The 20,082-nt window shown below is 47.2% G+C and overlaps 1 protein-coding gene across 1 annotated transcript in view; it reads right to left on the bottom strand.

The window, feature by feature from the left end:
* Positions 1 to 20,082, bottom strand: part of LOC149372016 (cholecystokinin receptor-like) — a 167,895-nt gene that overhangs the window by 82,309 nt on the left and 65,504 nt on the right. The window lies entirely within an intron of this gene.

Genomic DNA, 20,082 nt, shown 5'->3' with positions numbered 1-20,082 from the left:
GCCCTGCGCCGTACCCTCACTTCCCATGTGGACGATGGGGGATTCTAGCTCCTGAAGTTTTAGTTTCAGCGTCCTGTTTGACAGGAAATCCTTGATGTAATTATACATCCTCTCGCCGACTTCTATGTCTTGAAAACCGCAAAGATCGCCGCATGTTTAACATTAGAAAACTCGTAGTGACGTCATTCTCGCCTAAATTTCAAATGTCCACTGTCTTCAGCTGCATGCCGCTGTGCGTCATCCGATGCCGCCAGACAATGCTCCGTGAGCGTCACCTTCGATGGCGTCGGTTTCCTTCCATGAAACAACCATTTCTTCTCTGAAACGTAGCCCCGTCGTACGTGACGTCATTATTGGGCCCCCTGCCCGTCTCTAAAGACTGCAGAGAAGCCTGAACAGCGGCGCCGTTTTATTCGGCGATTGCGCCACCATTTCAAATGCTAGCGCCGAACGATTTCGCAGGCTTTACCAGCATGTTTCACACATCCGGCCCTTTTAAACTCATTGAATTCAAAAGCCTCTTCGGTTGCCCTTTAACGCCCTGTACTTTGCTGCAGGCTCCACGGTGTTTTTAGACGAGTTTCAGTTCATTTTTTGCAAAATTCGGCGCAGCTTCTTTTTTTTTTTGCTGTATCAGCGCCGTAGAAAAACTCCAAAAACGTGGAGCCACAAGGACTGCCGCCCAAGCGAAACTGCTTAAGCGTCGAAGTCTCGTTGTCTTTCGAAACAGAGGGAGCTGTAACCAGCGGCCGGCGACGTGAGTAGAGGTCTGGAGCGTTCAGGAAATTAAGTTGGAAAGTACTGTTTTGTGGTGACCTGAAGTTACAAGAAATTTTCCCGGACCGTATTAGAAAGGCTTTTGGAGAACTGGACAGCGAAGCTAGGGGGAAAAGGGACAGTGTCCGCTGAAAACTGACACGACGTACCCAGACGGCCACCGAACTTTAACTATTTTATTCTGTACGCGTCACAAACATGGCATAAAACTAACAACCAGAGAACGTATTTAGTCAGCGTTTCCAACAGGACATCAGTAGTGAAGACGAAGTTGCGATAAAAAAAAAATAATACGCATCGACACCAAAGTCTTTCATCTCGATATCTGACAGATAGGGATATTTATGCATCGACACCAAAGTCTTCGATCTCGATATCCGGCAGAGAAACAATTAGACTGCATTTAAATGTAAGAGGATTCGGCTCTGAGTTATTCTTTCAAACAACATGTGAAACAAAAATGCAGACGCAAGAAAAATGCACACATAGCAAAACTGGTAAATTTTCTTTTGAGGGAAGGAAATGGCGCGGTATCTGTCTCACATATCTCGATGTACACCTGAACCGCACCATAAGGGAAGGGAGGAAGGTGGGAGTGAAAGAAGAAAAAGGTGCCGCCTTAGTGGAGGTCTCCGAGGTAATTTAGACCACCTGGGTATCTTTAACGTGCACTGACATCGCACAGCACACGGGCGCCTTTTGTGTTCCGCCTCCATCGAAACGCGGCCGCTGCGGTCGGGTTCGAACCAGGGTACTCCGGCTCACTAGACGAGCGCCTACTGAGCCACTGCGGCGGGAGACACACAGGCAAGAAATTCTTTTGAAGCGAAAAGCTTCACTACGAGGGTCGGAGCCGAGCTCCGCGCATGCCGTATGCCGCGACCGAGTGACGTCACGCGCAACGCAGGTGGCGACGCAGCCGCGCGCTACTGCGCATGTGCGCCGCCTTAGCACTGCCGCTACGACTGCGCGCGCTCCTCTCCTCTGTGCCATTGACCTTTCTTTGCAGCCACGTGTTGCACGCGTCGCGGCCGGCAACCCTTCTCTCCGCATTCCTGCGGGTAGTTTTAACCGCGCCGATTTCCGCCTCCTCCTCCGCCCCCGTACAGGCAGTGTGTGGACGGCCGAGCGCCTCCACCGTTATCGTTGTGCTTCCAGTGCATTGTGCGCGAACTGCGACAGCCATGACGTCAAACAAAGCATAACTGTAGCTTTTCGCTTGTACATCCGGGCTTAACCTGAGCTAAGCCATTGCCTAATTTTTATGCATAGCATATTGCAATCACTCAGTCCAGCCCTTGGGCGCGGCCAGGCCGCCACCAAACCACGTGACGTGGCGTCACGTGGTTTGGTGACGTCACCAAAACACTTGAAAAAAAAAAACTAAAAAAAAAACAACGGCTGAGCATGGTGGCGGTTGCCACCGCCCCGTTTCAAAGGGGGCGCTCCTATCCATCCATCCATCCATACGTCACGGAGGAAAAGTGCAGCGACAATCCCAACCTAGTCTACACGGACGCAGCAAAGTACCGATACCAAGGCAAAACAATCGCCGTTGTAACAGACGAAGGAGGGCAAGAAATAACCAGCGCAACGATAAACAACCCAAACATAGAAGCAGCTGAAGAAGCCGCCATTGCTCTGACAATATCGCACGGCAACGCAACAGGACACAACCTCACTATAGTGACGGACTCCAAACAAGCATGTAGAAACTACACAAGAGGCAGGATCGACAGCATCGCCAATCATATTCTACACACGACGAGAAGACACAAAAACACTAAACATAGTATAGTGTGGTTTCCGGGACATGAGGGGATGAGGGGCAACGTGGCAGCAGACGAGTTAGCTCGAGGATACGTCAACCGAGCAGACTCAGCACTTTGCACCACAGACACCTTTGACCCAGTTACCCCCACGTACTCAGATATACTCGATCATTACAGGGTCAGCGAAAACGCTACCCAGCCCCACACAAAAGGCTCACCAAAGAGGAGGCGGTAGACTGGCGCAGACTGCAAACCGGTACCTACCCACACCTTCACAAACTACGCAAGATTTTCCCTACACAATATGCAGACGAATGTCCGTGGTGTCAGGGTAAACCTACACTAGAACATATCACATGGACCTGCCCTAAGGCAGACTTAGAGCCAAGAATAAACCCGAGTGTGATGCAGTGGGAGCACTTGCTGGCCAGCGAGGACGAGGAAGCGCAACGATTCCTTGTGCGCCGAGCCACGATGGCAGCAGTCAAGTGCGGCATCCTGGACCAAGGATCGACCACAGCGCCCAGTGACCCGTAAGGGTCAAAAACACCAATTTATTGACAATAAAGTTTTTTCCATCCATCCATCCATCCTGCTGAGAAAATCGAGTGCCGCCAAGCAATACCTCGCGCAAAAAGACCGCGCAATATGCAACGCATTCTTGGCTTAACGAAGCTAAGCGTGGGCATCTTTTTTGGTTTGGTTTATAGTTCATGGGTGTTTAACTTCCCAAAGCGACTTGGGCAGTGAGGGACGCCGTAGTGAAGGGCCCTGGCAATTGTTTTGCTTCCTGAATGTGCGTTCATTAAGTGCATGAAAAATTATTGACACGGCCTTCCACAGCGTGAGCCGCTGTTGGGAAGCTTACCGGTGATCTCCGCGTTCCTTAAAATCTGAAGTCACACCTAATGCGACTTGTACAAATACTTATCGCTTGGATATTTGTTGTTATTTTAATATTTTATTTGTCATTATTTTAGTATTAAGAATATTGTTTTAGAGTTTTTTATTATTTATATTGAGTTTATTGCCGACACTTACGAATAACCGCTTTAGATACACTTTTTTTTGTGTAATGAATGCCGCTCTTCCCATGAGATCATTTTTAATTATGTGTCATTCAGTCTTGTACGCATATATAACTTGTATTACTTCGCTATGACTTTCACTGATATTTGTACTGCTTGTACGTTTGTACTATTTCGTCACTGTTAAGTAGCAAAACATCTGCCCTCAAACATTTCTTTGCTTTCATTACACGAATACCCGACTAACCTTTGGCTAAGGACCCAGGCAATCATACCCCTTCATTCTACCGAAAAAAAAAAACAAAGTAATAAAGAGTTTGATCTTGTACTAAATCTTGTTTGTGCCAGGACACGAGAACTAGAGCGGCCACTCGATGAACGCTTCCTGCCGTACGTGTGGAGCGCCCAGCGCCGCACCGCAACGGGCGTCGATAAGGGGCACGCATCTCCATGTTCCTGATGCTGGCTCACTTGTCCTCTTGTGCCAACTGAAAGAATGTCACACCGTGAACAAAAGAAGTTGGGCAGCTGAAAGGATTCGCAGAAAAGTTGGGTGAATGTGAAAGAACTTCAAATCGTGTTTAAAAGAGTCACCGAGAGAGGGAGAGAGACAGGAGATGTGAGTGGACTGAAGGCAGAAGGGGCAAGGGAGATAGCGTGCGAGTGTAGCGTGAGGTTCGGGTTGGTTTAAGCAGGAGGATTAGCCATGGAGATGAGGGCGATAAAGCGTTAGGAGGTAAGGAGCGTGATATTCAAACTTACTGCTTTTGTATCAAATTGTACTTTAGTCGCAGAGAAGTGCTATGCTCTTATAACAAGCAGTGTTTAATATCAATATTTGCGCTGACATCGGTATTTCCGCACGTGTCGCCTTGGTGACTTTTACTTTTCTTCGTTTGTGAACTGCTGAACTTTCCTACACGGGGAAAAATTGAACTTACCAAAGCAATCTTCCAATGGCGTTCCCTGAGCAGAGAGTTGTGAATAAAATATACCGAGCAACTCTGGTTATAAGTAAGCATCTGCGCGCTTAGGCAACCTTAATTAAAACGGATGCGAAACATAATTCTCTGAAAGGAAGGAATTAATAACGGTGACAGTGACGGCAACGACGCCAGTCGAATGCCAGCACGGCTCGACGTCAGCACCCGGCGTTGCCGACGATACAGAAAAACCGCTGACATTTGATAGCCCGGTTCCACACGCCGGTTAATTTCGACGTCGTGGAAGGAGTTTGCTGGGCTGCGGTCGTCACTAAAGCAGTTTTTTTATTGCTCATTTGTGTTAACCTTTTAGACGCCTTCTTCACTTCAAGCGTCCACCCTTAGAGACAGTGGCACTGAAACTGGCCTTTTCACACCGCCATATTGTTAGCTTTCTTTGTCGTCCTTTGTCGCCCGCTCAAAACTACTGCACGACAAATGTTATCGTCGCGTCCGACGTACTCCTTCAAAGGCAGTTTGTTCAGAGCTGGCTATGCTAACTGTGTATTTACTGCATCAACTCCAACTCCAACAACAGCGGTGTTATTTTGGTGAGTGAGCACTACTTATTTCCGGCATGCTGCTTTAACTGCTGCATTTGCCCTTGGATTTTATTCAGTGCATTACTCCTCAACAGTGCCTAATAAAATATGGCGAGTTGCTCCTTCCCGAACAAATATCAATGGCGACATCTGAAGCACACTTCATTTACTTTTTATCTTTAGTTCTCTACTGGTTTTCCTCGTTCTCTCTGTTGTCCAGCCAGTAGTACATCAGAATAAGTTTCTGGTTACAGTCACGGGGAAAAAAATGGCATTTTAAAATAGAAGCTATTTTATTACTTCAAATGTGTGGAAAAGCTGTATGTAAACTGTTTCGGCACGAGAAAAAGTATTTACACTGCTACGTTTTCGTTGCGTATGGTCAATACAGCCAGCTATATGCTCCACTGGGCCCTAGAGATTTCAAGAATTGATGGTCGCCTGCCTTGACACAGTATCTGAAATGTTAGCAGCTCGTGAGAACATGTTCTCCACTCTTCAAGCATATTTATTGTTCTGCTTTGGGTTAGTGCCGAGACTCGCGTGGTAAAAGTTGCTCATTTATTTTTGGCGCATAATCGTACAGTCTATTAGCGCCTGCGCCCAATTCGACTTTTTTTTTTTAAATTCAAATGGGCATGCAAGGAGAGGCCTGACAGCTGCGCCGGTTACTTCTTCCAGGAAGTGGACGAAATCACACTACAAATGACGACATGATGCTCAACAAAACCATGTTCAACAATTTCGGACAAAAATAAAATGAAAAATTGTAAGATACCTTTACAGAAATATTGAAGGTAATGGTCCATTCTTCCGACATGCAGCAAGATCTCTCTTTTAAAGTTTGTTTGTTTGTTTGTTTATGGGGTTTAACGTCCCAAAGCGACTAAGGCTATGAGAGACGCCGTAGTGAAGGGCTCCGGAAATTTCGACCACCTGGGGTTCTTTAACGTGCACTGACATCGCACAGTACACGGGCCTCGAATTTCTCCTCCAAAGAAATTCAACCGCCGCGGCTGGGATCGAACCCGCGTCTTTCGGGCCAGCAGCCGAGCACCATAGCCGCTGAGCCACCGCGGCGGCTCTCTTTTAAAGTGTTTCCATCGATCGCATCGAAGAATAGTTAAGACTCCCATAGAAAGCCAATGGGGAACGCTTTTGACGGTAGCAAGAACGTTAATAGAAAAAAATATCTACTTCTCCCGTAACCGAGAGTAGAGTAAGCATGAAATGTTTACGGGCATGACACATTGGTTGTAGATGGTACTAGCGAAATCTTGAAATGGGTCTAGTGCACACCACACCACACCACACCACACCACACCACACCACACCACACCACACCACACCACACCACACCACAGTCTTCTTGTTGCGTCGAAGCGATCGCCTGCAATAGTGCGGGCTTAGGTAGGCAGCCGCCAACCGTGGCGGCCTTGTCGCTTTCGGGGGCGGCCGCATAATCATGGCGTTGTCGGCAGGGGCGAGCAGTCTTCTGCTGTGGCGTATCACTCGCAAAGCGATCGCTTTCCGCAAGAGGCTTCCTACGTCTCCTTTCATCAGGCTCCATTGCTCGGCTTAAGCAGCTGTGACGGTGGCGGCATTGAAATGCAGGACGATGCTGAAGCGTACGCGGACACGACGAGACGCAGGCCTGACAAGAATATATATGCAGCGCGTTCGAATACTCCGCGAGCGTGTATACATCTGCCTGCCAAAAGGGGAAACGTCATGAGCTGAAGGCCCAGCGGCCGGTCTTTTACATGCGTGAGTGTGGGACCGCGGCGCCATCCTTGGGGACGGCGCGGAAGCAGTTATTCCGCCCAAAGCCCTTCTCGCCCTGGAGCTCCCCTCTTGCTCTAAGCGGCCCTCTCTCAAAGCTCTAACAGATCACGTATGAGTCTCGTTAAATCTCGTACGGTGCTCGGATGCTCTCATTTCAGCTCCCGGATGTGTGGAATTCAGTGCCCGGATGAGTGGAATTCAGTGCCCTGATGTTGGCTCTCGGTCTCGGCGTGCCGTCACCACACTGCCGACAACGGGAGGTAAAAGCATTTCATGCTTAAAAAAAATTCAGGACTGCCGTTGGGTGATCTGCGGGCATGTTGACTGTTATAGTGAAATCTACATTATACGAAAGAACTGTGTTCATAAAATGCCTCCAGCTCAAAAATGATTTTGTCCGTAACTGTTGGGTATGCACCGCTACAACTGAAACTACAAAATCGTTGACACTGCTTGAAGCTTTTTAAAACGAAATACCTTTGTTTAGCTATTTATCTCTGCACAAGGGAATCGTATCTATTTATTCGCTTGCGTAATAAAGCGGGCCGTGGATTCGCTCAGACATTTTCGGGTTACGAAGGCTGCGGGTGAGGAAATGATGTGAACAATATATCTAACACATATTCCACGAAAATATCTTTTAGGGAACACTTTATTTGCAATATCCTATACTATGGGCGTGCTCATGACTTCCATCGAACACAATGTGTACTGGCTCGAAGATTCATATTTTGGTCACACCTATTTACGCGTTACCATTATGATAGTTTTATGCGAAGCATATTACTAGAGGTACACTACAGCTCTTCGCCGTGGTTACGCGCCGTGCACACCACGTGACACATGACGTCACGACAGAGGAAGATGAGGGTCCACCTCGCGCCGTCGCTGTGGTTGCACGCCGTGCAGACCACGTGGTACAGTGACGACACACCACGTGACATACCACGTGACACATGACGTCACGACAGATCGCCGTCACGCGCTGGGAGAAGGAGAACGATGCCATCGCCCAGACACCGGAATGTCCTCGAGCGGCATTCCCGCGCATTTCGAACGCGCGTTCACACTTGGTGTAGGTGAAACGCTCGCTCCACCGAGCAGACGGACGCGGCTTCCGTGGCTATCCAGGCGCCCACCCAACGCGCGTCTCGGGGTTAGTCGGCGTTCCGCTGTAGCCATGCCGTTGTCTTCCCCCACGACGAAGGCTTCTAGTGGTTGTATTAAAATGATCAAGTATTCAACCAAGGAAAGCCATGTATTAACAAGCCTAGCCATCAATATGCTTCGCATCTGACCAGGGTTAACCAAGTTAAGCCTAAGCCATTTTTTTCACAAGATTATGAGGCTAGAAATGTGGCTAGAGGTTTTGTACAAAACTTTATGGAATCAATTTGGATTGCAGACCGGTAGAAAGTGGGTAAATTGGGAGGAATTCATATCGCAGCTAATTCGAACGCAGCTAAACATAATGATAGCAATGGCTTGGGATGAGAACGAGCAAATCTAAAGATAAACTTTTCTTGCTGTAAACACCAATTGCAACACTGTTCGTTTAATGGAAGGAAAAACCAATGCATAAGGCAGTGATTTATATCGTTTTACATATATGGTTTTCTTCCTTAGATAAAAAAAAATGTAACGGTTTAGATTTATTTTCGCCTTGGGGCTATATAATGACCGGCGGCGTATAGCAGAAAAGAGGATGTAAAAAAAAAGGACGGTCGAAAGGTTATTTTTTAGCAAGGGGACACGAACGTTCCGAAATGCTGCGCTAATTTAGCCACCACTACCCGATGCCAATAAGCGTTGTTAATTGTGCTGTAGAGTTAATTTAATGCGGCACGATACATACTGCAATCTTGGCAACAAAATCTCTTTTCAGTTTTGTCAGGACGCGGAGTATATGAGCGTAGGGTGGTGGGGGAGTTGATAGGAGGAGAGTGGCCACTCAGAATCTGTGTGAGAAATCACGTGGATATGCGCGCAGCGGCCAATGAGAGGCGTGTATTGGTTATGAGGATGCACGCTCTAAAAGACCTCAGCTTCGGTGCCCGTTCCTTGAGTTAAACACAGTTTTGAGCCGTCAGACCTATACTGAGATTTCTAAACTCGTCTCTGAACCCGTTGGACTTGCGTCCAGTGAAAGACGCCAGTTTTAGCGGCACCGACAGGAAGAGCACCAATGATGGATGCTGCCCCTTTTGTCAGCGATGCACCGCAAACTGAGCATCAGCGGCTTTGAAGAGAGCGGCAGTGGCTTACTGAGGATCCTGCCATTCAGCGTAATCCAGAACGCCACATTCCAGAGGGAACATCGTCTGTGCGAATTCTTAAAAAAAATTGCTTTAGAGGCTCTATGACGCCAAGAAAAGAGGCGTAAAGCGGATGTTCGGAACAAAGCGTTTGAGACAGACGTGCTTGAGTTCGCAAAAGCGAAGCCATGCATGCATCCGACAAATAGCGCAGTGTGTCGGTACAAGTATGACGTAAGTAGGGAGAGTCCTCGTGAAGCGCTGCGTGTGCACTTTTCAGGTGAGTTGCGCTGCTTGCGAGAGACATTTGAGCGGAAGCTGGATTCCTGTAACTAGGCACTGGTTCAGTTAGACAGGGATCCTGGCATTTCGCGGAAAAAGATTTCGATGGGTGAAGCACAGTTCGGCAGCAGTTCTCATTGTCTTCGGGCACACAAAAAACACATTTGGGTTGACAGACAATTTTTGGTGCGGTGTTTTATAACAGTCGAACCGTTAGCCTCTAGTTTTTTTGATGAGTCACTGACTCGGGGAAAGTGCTGCGAATCAATTCTGAAAAGAGAAATTGAAGACATCATAGGAGACTTGGCTCTCAACGCGTTCAAGGAAACGTGGTCCCAGCACGATGAAGCGCCAGCGTTAGGGCAATGTTTACACTAAAGCATGCTGTTCACATCTTTCGCTCAGCAGTTGAAAAAGACGTGAGCCTTTCTTTTGCTCCTTCCACAAGTGACAGCGGCCACGCATCAATCTTGATGCCGGATCGCAAGCGCAATGACAGCATACATTGGGTTCCGACGCGGCGGCAAATCGCGCGACCGCGAAGCGATGCGAGGTTCAAATCGACAGCTCCGGCTCGCCTGTCCGGGCCTTCAGCGAGAGCATAATGACGCAAAACTCAGGGCGGAGCGATCTACGTAAGAGGCACTTGCAGCCGCTGTGTTATGGTGTGTAGCCGCTTACAAAGCTGCCTTTTTTTGAAGCTCAAGCTTCACACTCCGAGCTGCAACTTTCAAGGTCAACAAGGTTTCACTTTGACCTTGAGCCAAGCTTCCGACGCCTGACGTCAGACCAAGTCACTGGCCACAGCAGGAGCCACCTGCGCCGAGCCTCTGCCGTACCACGTGACATGGACACGTGATTAGCCTTACATAGCGCGCGCGCCTCCGCGCTCGCTTATCGCAGTGGTTGGGTGCTCGACTCTAGATAGCGACGGCGGCCATTCTTTCGCTCGTCTCATTAGGTATAACTGAGCTAACCCCATCCGTTTTTTTTTTGCTTTGTAACGCCCTCTACCATTTCTTGTAGAATTTTTTCCTCTCGACTAAACTGTTTTAGGACGAGCTCCAATTCCGCAAATACAAAAAGCCCTCTAAATAAAAGTGAGGAGAGCTAATTAACATGTTTCGTGAATTACCTAGCTAATTAAATGCAATGGTTAAGTATTTTAAAGCAAAGGTCTGTAAGCAAACTGTAGCTAATTAAATGCAATGGTTAGATATTTTAAAGCAAAAGTCTGCGATCAAATTTCTTTGCTAAGCACGAACATCGCGACTGAGGTATGTTATTTGAAAGTAAAACAAAAAACCTTGCTCCCGAAAATTTACTCTTTGTCTACATTTGAAAGCGTTTTTCTTTGCTCCTTGCCTTCTCACCGCAAAGATTTTCATAGAGTCGATTTTTTCTTTTCGGCGTTGCCCATGCTCACTGGGTGGAATATACGTCTCTTGACCTTCCATTTGCGTTAAGTAAAAGCAAATCAAAATGCAAAGAACGCGACACAGGAGACTAAGGGCAATATAGACCGGTTAGCCGCCTTTGCGCTCTGCACACAAGCGAAACCCCCGGCTTCTTATCACTGGTTTCCAGACTCGGTTTCTAGCCCGCATCGAATTGCGTTCTCCCTTGCTTTGCGTGAGGCGCAATCGGTGCGAAGGTTGTCCGAGAGGACAACGACTTCCTCATAATTTTTTTTATTGATACCGCAATCTTTTTCCAAGACCTAAGCAGAGTTGAAGCACTAAGGGTCGAAAGGAACGTTTCCACACCACGAAGAGCCCGATATGGGCACCAGTTCGGTTCGAGGAACGACTCTGACAACCGCTGCTAGCAGAGCGTATGATTGGCTCCACTCGAACAAGGCTTTTTGCGCAACATTTTCAGAAGAAACATCTCAGCGTCGTCGACGTGCGCGAAACCTCCGCACGCTCCAACGGTGAAGTGCAGCAGCCTCTCGGCAGCTAATGCTTTATCTCACTGCATTCGAGCAGCGGCACGAGAACGAGACCTTGTTGAAGGTTACGAAATCCTGAGCTTCCAAAGGAGTGCGCGCAAGGAGGGGACTGTAGTCGGTCGGTCACCACGCTCTGACGTGTCGCGATAGCCAACGAGATGGCAATAGAAAACGCTTGGCTCTTGGGTGCAGACAATTTTGAACGCTCCATCTCTTACGAGCTAACTCTAGCTACTTCTCTCGCAGCTCTGCACAGGTTATCGCTAGACTGGGTACCGATGAGCTCACACTGAAAGTTACTTATTTTCATTTCTATGCTCTCTGTATATTTCGGTTGTTCCGGTGGCCAAAATACACACGCATCAGGTCTTTATTGACCTGAAATGCAAGTGAGAAGGCCTTGAGCAGCGGGAATCTCAAAGAATGGTGTTTCAGACGTAGAGGGAAGTCTCTATCGAGTCACCGCTCAAACTCAACCGGCTACAACAGAGGGAAACGACAGCTGCGCATTGAGAAATGTCGCAGTAACCGGGGGCCTGCTATAGCGATATGCCTTTTGGTGTGTCGGTATTACTTATATCAGCAAGGACGGGCTAACAGCCACCGGGCAAAGACCGGGAATTTTTGCTGCCGTCAAGAATACGTTTAAGGAATGTCGTGCATTTTAACATTGGCGCGGACATGTGCCTGCGGCTTTTGGTGGGATTCCGTCTGCTGCTTCTCGCCATGTCGTCCGCCACGTGCAGTTCTGGTAGCATCAAAAGATGCCCTACTTTTACCTTGAAAATTGGACTATGTCGGGCTATTCTTTGAATTTCGGCAAACTTCTGAAGTATTTGTACGAGTGGAAGAGGCTTTAGAATGGTAGAAAATACAATAGAGAAAGCAAAATAATAATACTGTTCCGAGTAGCCCTCCTCTCCGTGCTCCCATTCGGAAGTGAAAGTTTTTCCAAGAACAGTAGCTAGTATTTGCGCTCATCATTATCATCATCAACCTGACTACGCCCACTGCAGGGCAAAGGCCTCTCCCATGTCTCTCCAATTAATCCTGTCCTTTGCCAGTTGCGGCCACCGTATCCCCGCAAACTTGTTAATCTCATCCGCCCACCTAACTTTCTGCCGCCGCCTGCTACGCTTGCCTTCTCTTGGAATCCACTCCGTTACCCTTATGGACCAGCGGTTATCTTGCCTTCGCATTACATGCCGTGCCCAAGCCCACTTTTTCCTCTTGGTTTCGACTAGGATGTCATTAACACGCGTTTGTTCCCTCACCAACTCCTCCCGCTTCCGATCTCTTAACGTTACTCCTATAATTTTTCTTTCCATAGCTCGAATGCGTTGTCCTTAACTTAAGCTGAACCCTCTTTGTTAGCCTGCACGTTTCTGCGCGAATAAAGAAAAATAAACATATAAATTCAAGTCAATAGAAATTCCTCAGAAACAAAAACAAAACAAAGAAATAAACTTTTTTTTTATTGTCGGCACAAATGCACTGCACTCTCTAAAGCGATCCGGAATGATTTTACGACTTTATTCCAAGCGCTTGTGCAAATTGTTGGCATGGAGGGTAATTTTGAAACGGTTGACTACTTTCCTTGGCTCAAAATGGTTGAGAATGGGGCGAGTTCGTACGAATTCACACTGCTGTGGCACCACAAGGACAAGGACGGAGACGGAGTGACGACAACACAAGTGCTCACTAACAACTGACGAAAATTTATTCAAAAGCGCAGAATATATCGAAATTCTTGTGTTGGTTTGGTTTGGTTTGTGGGGTTTAACGTCCCAAAGCGACTGAGGCTATGAGAGACGCCGTAGTGAAGGGCTCCGGAAATTTCGACCACCTGGGGTTCTTTAACGTGCACTGACATCGCACAATACACGGGCCTCTAGAATTTCTCCTCCAAAGAAAGTCAACCGCCGCAGCCGGGATCGAACCCGCGTCTTTCGGGTCAGCAGCCGAGCACCATAGCCACTGAGCCACCACGGCGGCCGAAATTCTTGGCTTGCGTGCTTAACTGCGCGGGGAGACAGGATGAAAGCTTTTTTTATTACGTTTCGCTTTGTTGCTTGGCTTGTATGACCGTGCCTTTTTATCGCGCACGGCTTTCACCGCACAAAACACTTGGGAAAACAGCGACCCTGTCAAAATCCTGGCAGTGTTTAATCGCTAATCCCATTTTCTCGCTGCAATTTTTTCCACAATCATACGCCCCTGAGTGGAATGAAGATAGAGAGAAGGTGTGTAGTGAATCTGGTGCCTTCAATTAATTAGGCAGAAATGAAGTCTGGCTAAAGCGTCTTCTTTTTTTCCCACCCATGGCCTCGCACCTGCTGTGTTGCGCCAACAAAAGCAGTGGAGAGAGAGATATTAGCTGCTTGGTGAAACAGAGCCGCTGACGCTGCTGCGTCAGCTGTGGCAGGGGCGTGAACCGCCAGGCGCAGCTAGTCTGTTCGGCCCGGTTTTTCATTAAACCTTGCGACTTCAGCGCGTGCCCTGCCGCCGTGTAAGGCGCCTCCGCGGCGCTGTTATTTGACCTGCGCCCGCTTCGATTGCCCCAACACCCTCGCCTCCAGTTTCACTTTAGTTACCTCCACTACGGCAACTTTCTCTATTCTTTCACTCCCCCCACCTTCCTTCCCTGCTCGGATGTGGTGTTTGCCGAGAAGTGAGACAGTTACGGCGCCAGACGCCGTTCGATAGCGCAAATTCTATAGCACAAATTAAAACTGAAAATTCGTTTTGAGGGTTGAAAATATCGAAGTAAGCGTTTCTCTTCGCTGTGGACACCTCAACCACGCCGTGAGGGAAGGGAGGGAAGTGGGATTGAAAGAAGAAAGTTATAATGATGTGCTGTCGTGTAGGGTTGTGTAATAATTTCAACCACGTGGTTATGTTTAACGTGCCCTGACATCGTGCAGCACACGGCCGCCTTTTGCGTTTCGCCTCAATCGAAACGTGGTAGCTTCGGCCGGTTACGAACCCGGGTACTCCGGCTTTGTAGATGAGCGTCTAACCAGTGAGCCACCGTAGCGGAATTTCGATAGAGCCCAAACGCAGAAACGCTCATGTGTTCGCGATGTCACTGCACGTTAGATACCTGGGTGGTAGAATTTATTAATGCGAGAGCATTATAAGATTCTGTCGCGTCAGCAAAAAGTGTCTGCAATTTTGTCCGCACGATTACGTCGTTCTCTGGAGATAAATGTGTGAAAGTGTGATTCTGACAATGTTGCTCTGGAAAAAATTTGGTTCGTGAGGGGCAATTAGTTATTTAAACGCAAAAAGCGCGGTAAAATACGCTTGGGCGTAAAAATAACCATGGACGTCGATTTAGTTTATTTATTTATTTATTTATTTATTTATTTATTTATTTATTTATTTATTTATTTATTTATTTATTTATTTATTTATTTATTTATTTATTTATTTATTTATTTATTTATTTATTTCGGATACTGTCAATCCCATTGGGATTTTTACAGGATGGGCACATAGTAAGGTACAAATCGAATACAAATGGAATGCTATACATTAAAAACACTGTTAGTTGCAAATCATTACATGAGTATAGGAAAAAAAAAAAACACAGATAACAGAAAATAAAACACATAACGAAAGAGCATTTTTCACAGAAAAGGGTGTAATTTTATACATTGTAAGTAATGTGTTCATACAGATGCTGTTATATGCAGTGATACGAGTGGTCTGTTGTACTTGTCTAATTAGGATTTAATTATTGCGCAGCTGTTCTTCTACCAGAGTTACAAATTTCTGCAAAGATGTCTCAGTAGTGATAGAGGGGTTCAAACTATTCCATTCTTTTATGGCAAGCGGGAAAAATGAATATCTGAAACAGTCGGTTCGGAATGCGTACACTTTAAGGGTTAATGGGTGCTTATGCCGGGATGGTCTGGATTCATCTACAGATATATATATAACGAAGTATCTATGTTTAATGTGTTATGTACTAACTGGAACAATAACTTCAGTCGTGCTAGCCTGGCGCGTTTCTGTAAACTAAGGATACATGCTTGATTTAGTAGTTGGGATGGCGATTTTTTTTACATGACATTTTTTACAGGAACGAATCCAAATGACCTTGTCAAATCCGCCAACCTATTCTTGGACAAACTATGTAAATGGTCAAGCGCTAATAGCCTAAAAATAAACTTTTCCAAAACAAAAGCAGTTCTCTTTCAAGCTAAACAAACAAATGTTCGCAATTAATCTACTGAAGTTTGATAACACTGAAATAGAATTTTCTTCATCAGCAAAATCCCTGGGTGTCGTTTTTGATGAAAACATGCTATGGGTTTTTCACGCCGAAAACATACAAACTAAACTGTGCAAAGCATTAGGTATATTGAGAAAAGTACATTTTTTACCTGTCCCCCCAAAACTAATGCTCTATAACACGCTTTTTGCACCTCATCTATTATATTGTCATCTTGTTTGGGGTACTGGCACCAAGAAATCACTAAATAGATTGGTTACATTACAAAAAAATGCAGTTAGAGCCATTTCAAACTCTCCATATAATGCCCACACTTCCGACCTATTCCTTAAATACAAGATTACTAAAATTTCCACGCTTTATGAGCGCCAGTTGCTGGCATCTTTAAAATCTGAAATCCATAAAAATATAACAACATTACGAGCCGTTGCAAACTTGCAGATTAACATATCATCTCGCTCCACCCGCCACCATGAACACTGGCACGTTCCGCGATCACATACTAACTACGGTCTCCAGATGCTTCGAAACAGGCTGATATAAGCTAACGGAAGAGCAGCTGCGGGTTTTAACCAAGAAAAAATTATTCGACATTATTAACTAACCTGTACTGTAAGATTTGATTGTATTTTTTAACTAAGGCACTCATTCACTGTTTTTGCACTTATCTTGTTCGTATATTTTTTTCCATTTGTTCCTTGTTATTCTTCCCGTCATATATATTTTATGTCCTTCTGAACTGTCGTGCTTGCTACCATGTTGTTCGGGGAGACGGGGCCAGTCAAGCTGCCCTTGACGCAGCTTTTATCCCGTCACCCCCGCCACACCTCGTACATGCCCTGTACTTGTTGTGGGAAATAAACTGAAACTGAAACTGAAACTGAATCACTGGTACTGTATTTTCTAAAGATAAATCAAATTGCCTCGATGGACGTCAGAATAGCCACGGATGTCCATATCGCATGTAGTCGTTTTGCTTTCACTTTGCTCCGATGCGGGCCGCCGCAGTGATCTAAATTTTCTGATAGATCCGATCCGGAGTCTTCTTACACTCCTTTATCGGAAATACTAAAACGATAGATGTGCCGCCGCGGTGGCTCAGTGGTTATGGTGCTCGGCTGCTGACCCGAAAGACGCGGGTTCGATCCCGGTCGCGGCGGTTGAATTTCTTTGGTGGAGAAATTCTAGAGGCCCGTGTACTGTGCGATGTCAGTGCACGTTAAAGAACCCCAGGTGGTCGAAATGATTCGGAGCCCTCCACTACGGCGTCTCTCATAGCATAAACCAAAACCAAACCGACCTAAAACGATAGATGATTTGGAAAAAAGGAAATGGCATATTAACTCGGCCTCCACCGCACCATGAAAGAATGAATCAAGGAAATCCGCCGCGGTGGCTCCGTGGTTAAAGCGCTCGACTGCTGAGCCGGATTACCCGGGTTCGAACTCGACCGCGGCGGCGGGCTTCGATGGAGGCGAAACGAAAAAGGCGCCCGTGTGCTGTGCGATGTCAGTACAAGTTAAAGATCCCCAGATAGTCGACACTAATCGGGAGACTTCCACTACGCACCTCAGCCTTCCTTTCTTTTTTCACTCCCTCCTTCCTCCATTTCCTTATGCCGTGGTTCTGGTGTCCACCGGGGTATGTGAGACAGATAGTGCATTTACTTCCTGAAAACAAAGTTTCAAACCCACGGCGGGGGCTCAGTGGTTGCAGCGCTCGACTGCTGAGCAGGAGTTCCCGGGATTGAACCCATTTGCGTCGTCTGCCGCGTTTCGATGGAAGCGATCCGCAAAAGGCACCCGAATGCCGTGGGATGTCAGTGCGCGTATCAAGATCCCCGGGTGGTTGAAATTAATCCGCAGCCCTTCACTGCGGTGCCTCTTTCTCCTTTTTTTAGAGCGCAGCTCTTTGGCGTCCGTTCCTGGGTTTCGCGTCGTCGTCGGCCTCGTAACCAGCTCCGCCCCCAATGTCACGCTTTTCAATTGGTCGAAATGCTCGTGACGTCACAGTGCGCGAATTTCAAATGGGGCCAATTGTACTTTGGCTAGTAACCATGCAACCAATCAAAGGGATCGTATAGTGATGCTGCAACTAAGTTGGACTGAGTTTAGTTAATTGATTAATTAATAAATTAGCCTAATTAATATAGAGGAGAATGAAGAGGTCAGAAGAAAAGAAAAGACGCGCGCCGCAGCGACAACAGCGTCCGCGGAAGGAGACGCTGCTGAAAAAACAAGATAAGTACGATTAGAAAAAATTTTATTTACATATGTACACATGCCAAGGTTGCCAGGTACAGTGACATTTCCAAGAACACATGACAATAAGCATGTAAGGCGAGCCAATTAAACAGCTACCATAAACATCTCTAATATGAATTGCTCGTGGGCGATGTAAAACAGAATAGAATACCTATTGACACAAGGGTGAAAAGACAATTATTTGACATTGAAATATTTAAAAAGACACCTTAGCGCCAGTTTGGCCTAAAAACCAGGACAAGACGACTATTCTTCACAGAAATGAATGGGCATGACCATTGCCGGAGGAACTCTTCCTCACCCAAGAAAAAGAGTTCCTCGGACAAAAAACTGATGAGCTCCCGTCGGAGACGGCCGAGAATCGGCCACACAGCACGGCGTCGAAAGCCACCAGCGACCGCGGCGCATCGACTGCGCCATAAACTAAAAAGACCCGCAACAATTAACAGGCGAGCAAAACGGCCGCTGGGGAATCGGCCGCGGGAGACGAAGTACGAAATGCCCTGCCCACGGAATCCCGCATGAACCGCGCGCCAAAAGACACGCGCTACCACGCAGGTGACTGTAGCGTGGCGATTAGATTCCGGGAGTGGGCAATTCGGACAGGTACTGGAGCGTAAAACACCCCATCGCTCTAACCGATCACAAGTAGGGAGCACTGCCCAGCCAAGCTTCCAGACAAAGTCGCGTAGATGGTCTGGGAGAGGTGTCGACGCTAAGCGCGCCCACTGAACGCGGCGCATAAGTGAGCGGCGAGCCGCCGGCACAACAGGCAACAATAGCGAGCCCATAATGTCCACCACACGGTCTGCGACGATGTTGACATCAGGTGCTACTGCTGTTACATGCCTGTAAAAGGCCACTGACGAGGCATAGAAAGCGGAAGGTTGCTCTGACTGAGGTCCATGATTAACAGGGGCCGCGGGATCCAAAAAGCGCAAAGAAGGGCCCAAAAAGTACCGAGTCAGGGTTCGTGCCGGAGACGCGTTTCCTAGCAGGATACGCAAAATACCCTTTAAAGCTAACAGCGAGGACGTAACAGACAAATTTGGAAAGGCAAAACCTCCTCTCTCCCGTGGTTGTCCAAGAACGGCACGAGCCACAAGCTCGGTACCGCCTGACCAAAAAAAAGAAAAAACTGTAGTCTGCACCCGCCTTATGACACGGAGGGGTGGTTTAACAGTATAGCAAAGGTACCAGAAGGCACCGAGAATGACTGACTGAACCAGGTAGCGCCTCTCAAGCAGAGGCAGGTCGAATGTCTGCGCCCTTCGCACACGAGCTGTAATGTCGTTGACGACCGAAGACCACACACCATCCCATATGCCAGAACAGTCGTAGGTCACACCTAAAATGCGCATCTGCGCGCACCACTGCAAAGGTATTGCAGATGAAATACGAGTCTGGGTAGACCCCACAAAAAAGTAACAACTCTTCGAGTAATTAAGAGCAGCTCCAGACAAGGAGGCGTACTCACGAAAAACATTTAGAGTTTCAAGCAGGCTGCGTTCACGCGGCTAGCTGGTGGACGCTGCGGTGTGTACGAAGCCGCGTTCCCTCCACCACCACGCACTTCCCCACTCAGTAAGACGTTGCTCGTTTCGTATACGTTGTGTCGAACATCCTAGACAGTTCCAACAATTGACAGGTTAATGACAGAACACAATGGATAGAAATGCAATAATATAAATATGAAATAGCCTAATTAACCTTTCTAGTTAGACCGCATAAATCAATAAAACCGAGAACGAAATTGGTCGAGTTGGGGAATCGAACCACACTGTAAACACAAATAAGCCCAAATAGGAATATAAATGGCTAGTGTCCGCTTTTAAACTCCTAATTGAAAATTGCGCAATCGACTTAAAGTAGTAAAAAAGAGGAAATCCTCCTTTTTTACTGCCGTCGCGAAATCGAGGAGTAAAATAAAGCATTTACATGATTTTACTACTTTTCCAAGAAGGAGTATGTCGGCTTCAATACTCCTTCAGGCCCTTTATGCACTCCTTAGTGTCTGCCCGCCGCCTAGTGGCAGCTGCCGGTTCGCTGCACTTGCAGGTGACGACGCCGGCTCTGTCGTCGCTACCTGCTCGCCTGTGCTTTTGCTGCTTCACGCACGTTTGTCATGTTACAAGACACCGGATCGCCGCAACCTCGCGCACCAAGGTGCGCCACAGACAGTGCCTGTGAAGCCCCCAGTGTA

The sequence above is a fragment of the Amblyomma mixtum genome, chromosome 1 (assembly GCF_055824585.1).
Source record: "Amblyomma mixtum isolate Tamu chromosome 1, ASM5582458v1, whole genome shotgun sequence".
NCBI lineage: Eukaryota > Metazoa > Arthropoda > Arachnida > Ixodida > Ixodidae > Amblyomma > Amblyomma mixtum.
The sequence above is the reverse complement of the archived record's forward strand: the minus strand, read 5'-3'. Positions and strand labels throughout refer to the sequence as shown.